General features: G+C 28.5%; 1 protein-coding gene and 1 long non-coding RNA gene across 12 annotated transcripts in view; both read left to right on the top strand.

Annotated features, from left to right (window-relative positions):
- Window positions 1-12,135, top strand: part of LOC100574854 — a 276,000-nt gene that overhangs the window by 37,141 nt on the left and 226,724 nt on the right. The window lies entirely within an intron of this gene.
- LOC100573009 lies at window positions 271-5,925 on the top strand. The gene is made up of 3 exons (XR_003839401.1): window positions 271-313; window positions 5,161-5,221; window positions 5,877-5,925. It is a non-coding gene; the product is annotated as an uncharacterized LOC100573009 (long non-coding RNA).

Raw genomic sequence — 12,135 nt, 5'->3', positions numbered from 1 at the left:
GCTCATCTAAACTTTGAATATTTATAACTCATAAACTACTCGTCCCAAATTCGATTTTCATGTATCAAAATATTAAGAAAAATATTTTGCTTTGGAATAAAAAATTAAAACCCTGTTGTCTTTCAAGAAAGTAAAAAACTTAAAAAATTATAAGGATAAAAAATATTTAAAAATATAATTTTTTAAGAAAAACGTTGTTTTATAAGCGACTTGAAAGTATGTAAAAAAATATTTTCAAAAAAACTTACACTTTTTGAAATAATGAGTGTTGTTTGATAAAAGAATCACCCGGTATATTCATATTTAATTTTCGGTAAGTAATATCAGTGTTAACTATAATATAATAAATATAAAATCATGGTTGGTACTAAGACCTTTTGTATAATATAGTATAGTAAGACAGTAAGTTACACTTTTCTAAGAAACTTCAAGAACTAAGACAATGGAAAATGAATTAGGTACCTATTTATTTACCACTTGCAAAGTCACCTATAAGGGTGGGCTCCATAGGGGCGTTGAGCCGTAGAGAAATAAAATAAAATATAAATTATGATTTTGCAATATCCGGAAAATTAGTAAACATAGCCGTATTCGTTACTAAATCATAATAATACCGCTTGGGAAGTTGGCCGGCAAATAATAATATTTACGTATTATTATCTATTATAGTATTTGGTATTTTGGTCACGACAATTAAGTGTCAATCCATTGTTTAGATTTGTTGAGACCATGTTTATATTTTATATTGCTATTGGCTATATTTGGATTTATTTTATGTACTAATAAAGTAATAGATTATAAATAAATTTTATTTTTTATATTTTTTACAAATTTATTTATATAGTGCATTCATTAACTTTATTTATTTATTAGAATTATTTTTAATTTTTTTATAGTCTATTATAGAAGTAGATTATTTATATATAATTATATAGAGTTTTTAAAAAGTGCTCTAAATCATCATATTTGGAAATAACATTTTATCTTATAGCATCTTTATTTTTTTTTACCTAAAATAGTTAAATGAGCATTATTATTTTAGATTCTGAGCGAAGCGATGAATGTATGGATTTTACAATGATGTGGGTTTTTTTAAAATTGTTGTAGGTATCTGCCATCACCTTTTAAGACAGTAAAAATGCTTAGATTTCCTTCAACTGTATTTTTCCTGATAGGAAAGTGAATTTAGTTGGTGCTTTGGGGGGGGGGGGGGGTCAAAAGTAAAAATTTTCCAGTAGATTTCAAAAGCGACGTGAAAAACAAATAGATAGCACAGTCGTATATTAATGGTATTTGTAATTTTATTTCAATAACATGATGTTTTCGATGGGTAGTGAAAGTTATATAATATTATAATATATTGTTCTATGGTTATAGCTATGAGTGAGTTATGAGCATTTTCAAACATTAATATTTTACATACTGATAACTCACTTAAAAATTAAAATATCGTAAAGAACAGATAATAGTGTTACCTAAAAGTTTGAAACTAGCGAACGAAAATTTGCTATGTCGTACGTTTGTAAGACGGAGACAACACATGCGGGTACGACGTCCTCTTAATAATTTTCGGTATTATGATTTGTGATGCCGTATTTTCGTGATTTTGATTTGAACTGCGTCTGTGTCTACAGTCTACTGTCTATTCTCGTTAAGACGTAAATTGTTTTGTTATACGAATGTCGAAGTATCTAATTATCTAATTATTTTTTTTAAAGTTTAAACTAATTCACATTAAAGCATTGTTATGGCCAAGCAAAATACAGTTGAAGAGTTGTTTTTTTAAATTTATATATTTTAAACAATAAATAAATATATCCACGGGTTATCTTATTAGTTTGTCCAGCAAGATACTTCACTAGCGCGACTGCACGAGCCTCTGAGATAAATAAATAGTACGATTATACGAAAATAGTATACGATACATACTATATAATATAATGCATGTGTGTACAAATATATATCTATAACAATTAACAAACAATAACAATGATAAATAATATTATATAAAATTCAAACCGTTAAAAATAAATGGTTGTCACTTGTCAGTAACATCTTAGAATAATAAAAATTTGTTCATTTTATAATACAAAGTTATAGAAAGTTAGAAAATTTAAAACTTCAACCTCAGGCCCCTAATTAAGCCTTGGTCTTGAGGCCCCGGTGCAATGCACCCCCTGAACCCCCACTAAATCTGGCACTGGTCAAGTATGAACTCAAATAAAAAGTATTGTATTAAAAATACTTAATTTTTATAAAAAACCTGTACCCATATGGGCCATATGAGCGATTAACCAAAGTCCAAAAACTTAGTAGTAGAAAACCGTGGTTTTAAAAACCGACACCTAAACATATGACTTTTATTTTGGTTATTGAAACCGGCGAGCAAAACCGTTAGTATAAAAAACTGGTTTTAAAAACCAAAACCGAAACCACCAATTTTTTTTGGTTTCCGTCCTTGAATCAAACAGAGAGATTCTAGTCCGAATTATCAGGACTCCAAAATGAAATTAATAATATTTCACTTCTCACGTAAGCAAGGTATGATTTATATATTATTATAATAATCTCCCGATGAAGTTCATTGGCAGTTATTATTATTATTATTATTATTATTGTTATTATGGTATTAGAATAGCGTTATTACTGTCGATATAGATACGCCACCGTGAATTATACATAAACCTAAATCCTTGTTAATCATGTATAATCATTGGAAATCTAGGGTAATCATTGAAACCAGTAATCTCGTGTACAACTTTTCACTTGTAAGTTACTTACATGACTTTTTCTGAAAAAATAAATTTGTTATTTAGAATGAACATGTTATTCAACTTTGTGTTTATCGTTTACTAGGGGATCTTACAAATCGTCCTATTTATCTATTTATCTAGATACCTATTTAAAATTGTTAAGTCAAGAATAGAAACTATGACAAATAATTTTATGAAAAAATGTTAATTTTGTATTATATGATTAGTAAATAATTTTAAAAATATACTCATGCCAGCAAATTCCCCAAAATAATATTTTTAAAAAAATTATTACGTTCCAAAATAATTTAATCAAAAAATTATAGATATTTTAAAAAATTCTAAAAAATAAACTACTTGACTTATACAAATGTTTTTACCATCAAAATCGTTCTTATAATCAGATTCACAAATTGGCTACTTTAAATTTATCCAAAAAAAATTTATTCAAATTTAAATTTTTTATTTTCAGTATTAAAAAAGAAAAATGATTTTTTTGTATATTATGCGTGTAGAACAAGTGACTATAAATTATATATTATAAAAAAATCATTACAATTTTGAATATAGCAAGTATAGTTATGGCATTTGTCAGATCTCGGTGGGACACTCTGTATGTAAATTATAATTCAAATTATCACCAAAATACCAAATGATAATTTTATAATTGTGTGTACATGATATTTTCAAAATATTTTGACGCTTTTTAATCTATTATTTATATTATACATTTGAAATTTGAAATTTTCTGTTTCATCACTATTTATAAAACAATTTTCACAGGTCTAAAAGCTTGAACATTTAATACATGGTTCTTCGTAAGTTTTGAAATAATCAAAAATCATGTGCACGTTAATTTTATTTTTTTTATAAGTATTTTTAATTTAAATAAATAAACTTTAAAATGTACAATATTAAAAATTAACAATAACCAACTATTTTCACATCATTATTTAAAACGATGCAACTATCTGAGAAAAAAAAAGCAGTTAAACAAGTTGATTAATCTTTGTTCTGAGTTGGATCCCCAGATTGTAAAATGTTAAAATGTATTGACATACATATATAGTAAGTAATTCGTAGATATTTTATGATCATTGCCCAATCATATTCTATACGATTTCTGAATAAACGATTATATTAAGCGACAGATTCTCATAACCATTGAACACTATAAGAATTAAGAGGTGTAATCTGCATTTTTTTGTCTTTTAAACGTTATACAATTATATAATATGATTGATCAATCTAAATTAAGTACATAGTATATATTTTTTAAGTATAAATTATAATTACCTCCTGAAAATTATGAGCCAATGTGATTCCGATGCATAGTACTATGAGTATGACATTATACTTTATTAACGTTGAAGTCATTTTTTCAGAAAACTGTTACGGTGTTTAAGCAATATAAAATCTTATGACATTAAGCGACCAACAATACCTATATAATTAGAGAACTAATAACTTTAATAAGCTATTCTGCTTGTTCAGTGGTTGTGGTATATTCAACACACGTGTGCAGTTCATTTTGTATTCGATTATAACAGGATGTTAACACAGGACGTGTATATCATTATTTGTCCGTGGATAGATTTTCACCAATGCCGAACACCCCAGTATGATATGATGTTATATAATATACCCTAGAACAGTGGTTTTGACACGCACAGACCTCGTAACAATCTTATGTAACGTACGAGTAAAATTTAAAATTTGAATAAAAACAGACATAAATTATAAAAACTATGAATTAATATATGGGAAGAGTTGAATACGGCCGTTCCCATCGCAATAGCATCTTATATCACTATAGTATGCTGTTCAAGCATCAACTAACTTATGCTTGATACTAGAACAGCTTTTATGTCCATTTTGGTTGCAGTCTATGACGGGCATGAACTACTGAGGGTGTATTCTAGGGTGCCCATATTTAAAAAAATAAAATACAGTCCTAAAATATTATCAAATTATTATATAATGCAACAATAATAACGGTAAAAACAAAAATCCAAAAATACAATTGAAAAGTATAGATTTTTATATTATTCTATTCAATAATATCATTTCAAACATTTCAACAATTATAAATTAACAGTAAGGCAAAAAACGGGATTAATATGGGACAAAGTGCATCCTTAGAGAAGTTTTTCAGGACAACAGGATTCAAAGCTGAAATAAAGGAAAATCTTGTATAAAAGAGGACGCATGGTCATCCTATTCTAATCCCCACCCCCAGGGATAACATTATATATATATATGTGATGCATATATATATAAGAATGCACAATATATACGGTTATATGATACCTAATATTGAATTCAAACTGTTAATACTGATTACAATAATTATTTTAATCCCCTAAACATTGTTAACGTATTTAATGCAAAAAATTCATTATTTCAGAATCCGGCGTTTTGTGTAACAGAAAACTCGAAAGACGGCAAGCTGTATCATCTTGCTCAATGTTGGTGATTGTAGTATAAATAAATATTATATAGTTGTAAGTGGTGAAAATATTGATGGTTGGGGCCTTGGGGGATTAAATCACTATAGTCTAAATAAGCACCATTAAACAATATACGGTATGTATTTAATATTAGGTATTCTTAATTCTAAATACACATTATGATCGGGAAGATAAAAACCCAGAATAATAAAAACGTAATAACTAACTTTATTTTCTATACCTATTTACATTTTTACTACATACTCTTTCACATCGAATTCGGAAATGCCAAATAATATTTATTTATGTGCTCCGCAATCGAATTGTATTTATTATCTTGAATCTATTTTACATAAATCGTATAAAAATGTCAATCTTATGAATACCTTATACTGTGATTTAAATATTTTGTTCACTGACTACTGACTAGTCACTAATTTAGGTGCCTAACATGATAATATTATGTCGTTAGCGAATTATTTTAAACTATATTACTCGCTGATGGCAAATAAGTATCTAAAGTTGGATTTGGCACAACTATCTACTGTAGGTACCTACTGTTTAATATGTATTCCTTTCGGTATTCTAAAAATTCTATCAGCTTTCATATTTCCTTATAAATATATAATTAATATTAAATTAACATTTGTTGCACATTTGAATACAATTATAGATACACTGAGGATAAGTTTTATTGTTCAAATGGAGTATGTATTGAATGGTCGTTAGTTTGTGATGGTATTAAGGATTGTATAGATGGCTCGGACGAAACTAACGAGTTGTGTGCTCGATATGAGTATGGAACAAATATGACAATGGGTACATAATAATAGCTGTATTACATATTTACATTTAAATTTAATATTATTTTTATGATATCAGAATTACTCATATTAATGTAAATACGATGCTTCTAATATTAGATATATCTAATATTGTTTTAGATTGCGGTAGAGCAAATATAAAAAAACAAGAAGGAGATAAGAATAAAACAGCGGTTGAAACGTTACCTTGGAATGTTCAAGTATATCAATTTAGTAAAATTAATTTTATTTATTTCCATATGTGTGATGGATCAATTATTGCTCCAAATGTAGTAATTTCTGGTAAAATCCTTGTACAATGAATTTATTAAGTACCTAACGAAAGTTAATTAAATAACGTTTTCAGGAACTCATTGTTTCGGATATTCCGGTGTAATATCTAAAAAAATATCAGTAAGAATTGGTGAATTCAAAGTGGCCGTTGGAAAATATGATAAAAATATTTCAAAAATTGACAATGAATTTTCTCAAATAATGAATGTAAATTATTAATTTATTAATAATTCAAATTCTACAAACAATTTGTATGATATGTAAAATATTAATGAAAAAAACTATACAGGTGGAAACAATTTACATGAAGGAAAATTATATTGATTATAATGGTGCAATAGCTGTTATTGTGTTAGAAAACAAATTTTCGTTTAGCAATGATATTTCACCAATTTGTATCGATTGGAATAGTATATATAATATACAGACTGGAGATCTAGGAAAGGTAAATATGTTGTACTATGAAGTTTGTAGTTTTATTAACTACATTAAGTATAATTTGAAATGGTTCTCTGGTCTAATTTTTACAAAGTTGTGGGAGAATATAGTTAAATTATCCGTATAAATTAATACATTTTGGTGTTAGCTTGAAATCGATGAACTAAAAATAAGTTCCAAAAACCAACTGTTAATATAAGTATCAAATTCAGCTTAAAAACTGCGCAGTGAAAATGGGGAAGTTGCGTGAATTATTTTTGGCCTCTTATGTTGCCGTAATTTAACAACTCGTCCTGTCTCGAGTTATGTTTGGCTATCGTACTTCCCGATACTATAATGTCGTCTATAAATACCTCTACTCCTTCTATTTTTCTGGTTATGTAACGTGTATTCCGTGCCATTTAGAACAGGGTTAATTTTAGTTTTATGGTCACCGCACAATCTCACCGACTCAACGTACGTTGTGCCAGCCCCCCTCCCCCAAAGGATAATCTATAAACAAATTATACAGATATTTAGCACGTAATTTGCACGACCTTCCTTCCCCTCGAAAATCAAAAAATTCATGATGGATGGGGGGGGGGGGTGGTCAACAACATGACGTGTTGCCAGACCGGGGGCCCTGGAGGTCCAAATTAATATATTCGCAATTTTTCTTCTGCAGATATTTAGAATGTAATTCGCACGAATTCACACGTCTAGTTTGAAAATTCGCATGACCTTCCTTCCCATCAAAAAAAAAATTCACCTCATAGTAAAAATTAACATCATCATAGTAAAAGTTAACATTTTTGCAATTTTTCTTCTGCAGACATTTAGCACGTAATTTGCGCGAGTTCGCACGCCTAGCTTAAAAAATCACCAGCCTCCCCTCCCTATGAATTTTTTGATTTTCTAGGTCGTGTGAATTTTCAAACTAGGCGTGCGAATTCGTGCGAATTACGTGCTAAATGTCTGTAAAAGAAAAATTGAAAAATGTTAATTTGGATCTCCGGGGGGGAGGGGGCTGGCGACGCGTGTTGCAGGCCCCCCTCCGTGATTTTTTTTATTTTTGAGGGGAAGGAAGGTCGTGGAATTTTCAAATTAGGCGTGTGAATTCGTGCGAATTACTTGCTAAATATCTGTATAGTTTGTTTATAGATTTTCCTTGGGGGGGGGGGGGGGGCTGGCATAACGTACGTACCGACTAGTTACTTTTCAAAACCAGTACAATTAGCTGGCGTAGCCCTCTCACTGTTATCAACAGTAAGTCACAATTTAATTAACCAATTGAACTTATTACCAACGCTTACATAACAAGGTATTAATATAATATATTTTTAACAACATAAAATATAATTTGAAAAAGGCTGTCTGGTCTAATTTTTACAAAGTTGTGGGAGGATATAGTTTAATTGTCCACATAAGTTAATATAATATTTTGGTGTTAGCTTCAAATTGATGAACTGAGAATAAATTAGTCTCGAGTTATGTTAGGCTATCGTACTTCCTGATACTATAATGTCGTCTATAAATACCTCTACTACTTCCAATTTTCTGGTTATGCCTTCAATCGCCCTTTGGAATTCTCCCACTGACGATATTACCAATTTTCACGGAAAGATGTTCAATCTTAGGTAACGTGTATTCCATGCCATTTAGAACAGGGTTTATTGTAGTTGTATACATAGTCACCGCACAATCTCACCAACTCGTCGCTTTTCAAAATCGGTACTACTAGCTAGCTCTCACTGTTGTCAACAGTTAGTCAAAATGTAATTAAACAATTGAACTTATTACCAACACTTACTTAACAAGGTATTAATATTATATATTTTTTACAATCGTACATTATAATACTGTTCCATATTTTTACAGATTGTTATTTGGGGAGAAAATGAAGTAAATGCCACACAGAGTCCTTTTGTATTAGAAAGATCGTTTCCATACGTCGACCCTAGTACTTGTCAACATTGGTATCGTTTAGTCGGATTTGAAGAATATGAAACTTATGATCTGTTTTGTGTCAGTTGTGATTGTGGTAATACAAATTTAAATTTAAAGTGATACGTGTTGTTTTTGTTGTGTCTATGATGAAGTCTGAATGCATTTCAGAGCAGTGAAAATGCATCAATTTTTTACTAATTTGGAGCTTTTTGATAGATGATTAGATCTAATTTTTACTTTGAGGAACAAAAATAAAATATTCTAGTACTTTTCTTAATAATTGGAAAAATTAAAAAAAAAAAAGGTTATACAAAACTATTTTTTGACAGTATCTATTTTGTTTTTTTAAAGTACCTAATCAAAACAGTTAAGCTATAAACAAAATCGATCTCGTCTAAATCTGGTTTATTAATTATTAAACTATATTTTTGTTTCCCCACAAAAGATGCTGAAGCTAAAAATTTGAAAATTTATTTGACTACTTATACCATTTACACCAACACAAAAATTAACAAATAATGAAAATTAATTAAAAACATAAATCGGTGAAAAATCAATACATTCATTGCTTTGCTCAGAATTAAAAATTAAATAAAATAGTAATTTTACTATTTGTTCCAAATTTCAATATTGATTTAAAAATAAAAAATAAAGAAACTTTCATAGCTACTACAAAGTCTCATGTGTAACAAAAAAAATTTCGTATAGTAGACAAATTCTTTAAATATTATTAAATACATTTAATTTCTAAAATACCTAGTTAAACAGAAAATATTTTATCAAATGGAAGTTTGTTATAAGGAAGTTTAACTGTATTGAGAAACGAATATTAACCCAAAAATAATAATTATACAAAATGCTTAATAATAATAAAATAATACTATTCAAGTTTATATTTTTTATAGTCGACAGTGAATCATTTAACGTTTAACATGGATCGTCAGGAGGACGTGATACCCGCTTATGTTGTCTCCGTCTTACAAAAGTATGACATGGCAAATTTTCGATCGCCAGTATCAATAGTTATAAAATTAGAGTAAATTGGCCTATTATCAAACTCTTAGGTAAGAACATTATCCGTGTTCTTTTGTTGGTTTTTACGATATTTTAATTTTTAAGTGAGTTATGAGTATGTAAAATATTAATATTTAAAAATGCTTAAAACTTAGGTATTTTTATAGAAAAATTAAAATATTCTAAAAACTAATGAGATATAATTTTCTTTCTTTAATGTTTGATAATAGATCAATTCACTATAATATCAAAACTAACAGCACGCTATTGAAACTGGTGAACGTAAATTTGCTGTCGTACGTGTGTAAGACGGTGACAACATAAGCTGGTACAACGTCCTTTAAAAGCAGAGCGTTAAGCCCCCATCCTCACCTACTATAATTAGTATCATATTACCTATATTAATATATTATTATGATATACTAGCTGTTCCGGGAGTTTCCCGTTTCTGCCCATTCACTGTTCCACCAAATCAAAAAAGCTAGTCAAGTATTTGAATAATATTTGAATATTTTATGCACATGTCAGTCATATTATAACTTACATATAAAATTAAAATATAATATTCATAAAACACTTTGGGCATCACTGGCATCAGAAAGTTCAAGTTTATGACGAACGACGAACAATTGTGTATCATTCCATTCGAAATTTAATCGAAGTTTTTATTAAAAATCGCCGTCTACCCATAATTTGGTAACCGTTTTAATTAATGAACTACAAACGAAAGTCTATGTTAAACTTAGAAGTACCTATACCCATCTACCAAACGTGACACAAGATCGTCAAGTTCGAGACATACAAAATCGAAATTACCAATTTAAATTTAAATTACTTAAATTTCCAGATATGACTTTGTATAAGAAATATGATACAACTATAGTAAGTTATAAGAATGTTAATACTTAATTATAAAATATATAACTAACATTTATGTGAAATAAAAACAAAATAAAATTTTAATTTGATTTATAAATAGTAGGTATAATAGTGTATAACACATTTTAATAGTGGTAAGAAAACTATCATTATGAATTCTGTATATGTATTAACAAAATAATTTTAATTTTATATGCAAATTAAAACATGGACATAAAATATTCAAATATTATTCAATATACCTACTATACTAACTATTTTGATTTGGTGGAAAGGTGAATTGGTGGAACTAGTGGAAAAGGGAAAGGTATGATTTTGGAGGAAAAGTGAATTAGGGAAAAGGAAGAGTTACACTTTTGGCGGAAACCGGTCATTCCCGCTGACGCGTTGTCCTCAGTCACCTCAGGTGTAAACCAAGATTTTTTTACATTGCCAATATTTTAAGTATAAGTTCAAGGACTCAAAAACGCATTGATTGTATGTATATTATATATTCTCACGATTTTATATTGAGTATATCCCGGTTTCAGCATGGTATATACACTGTATAGGTGTATCTCAGTGCCAGTGTTCACAGGCAAATTAGCATCAGTATACCTAACTTAGTGAAATAATTTGACCTGGATGGGCAACCGAAACACGCAAGTCATTGATTGGATTTAGTACTTGGTATATTTTTTAATATGGTTTAAATTACTTACTCTCTAAATTGTTCTGACATCTCTAAAAACTATCTCTGAGATTTTTTTCAAAGTCAATTGATTAATTTTTAAGCATATAAACTACACACAATGGAGGCTCGTGCTAAGGTGCGATGGTGCGACCGCTGCCCCTGAGTAAATTTTTAAAATAAAATTATATTCGTAATTATACTTCTTATAGTAACTAAATAGGAGTCACGATGATCTATATTTTTTTTCGAAATAATTTATATGACTCAGAATTGGGTTTGAAAATATTAATATTTTAAGAAAATATCTTTTTAATCCGGTAATTATTCCAATGCCATAAGAATAATCTAAAAATTAAATGAAGCCTGAGCGTCTAACGCGAGACGCGTACGTACTCGCTTGTATACTGTATGGTGCGGCGGTCCGTGGTGCACACAAATGTGTGTTATACGGGTTATTAATATTATTATGATTATATTGATGAGCCGCGTCAGGACTATTATTATTAGGGCTGTGAATTTATAGGTAAGTGCATTTTTTTTTTTTTGGTGATTGTAAAACATAGATTTGTAAGTACCTACATAATTTGAATTATGTAACTACAAATCCATCTATGAAACTTTTATTTTGAATTTTTTGACGTTTTAAATTTTTTAGGTCATTTTTCGCATTTTCCGGTCATATTTTGCTTTTTTAGTTCATTTTCTAGTATTTTTAATCAAATTCCGTCAATTGACTTGTTTGAAAACATTTTTTTTTTATTTTACACAAATAAAACCAAAAAAAAAAAATTTTAAAAATGTTTCAGGTGTATAGCATTAAATTAAATGTAAATTCAAATTCAATTAATATTTTTATTATTTTTTTTTAATAAATAAACACTTTTTTGTACTAATGTTTAATATCT

The sequence above is a fragment of the Acyrthosiphon pisum genome, chromosome A2 (assembly GCF_005508785.2).
Source record: "Acyrthosiphon pisum isolate AL4f chromosome A2, pea_aphid_22Mar2018_4r6ur, whole genome shotgun sequence".
NCBI lineage: Eukaryota > Metazoa > Arthropoda > Insecta > Hemiptera > Aphididae > Acyrthosiphon > Acyrthosiphon pisum.
The sequence above is the reverse complement of the archived record's forward strand: the minus strand, read 5'-3'. Positions and strand labels throughout refer to the sequence as shown.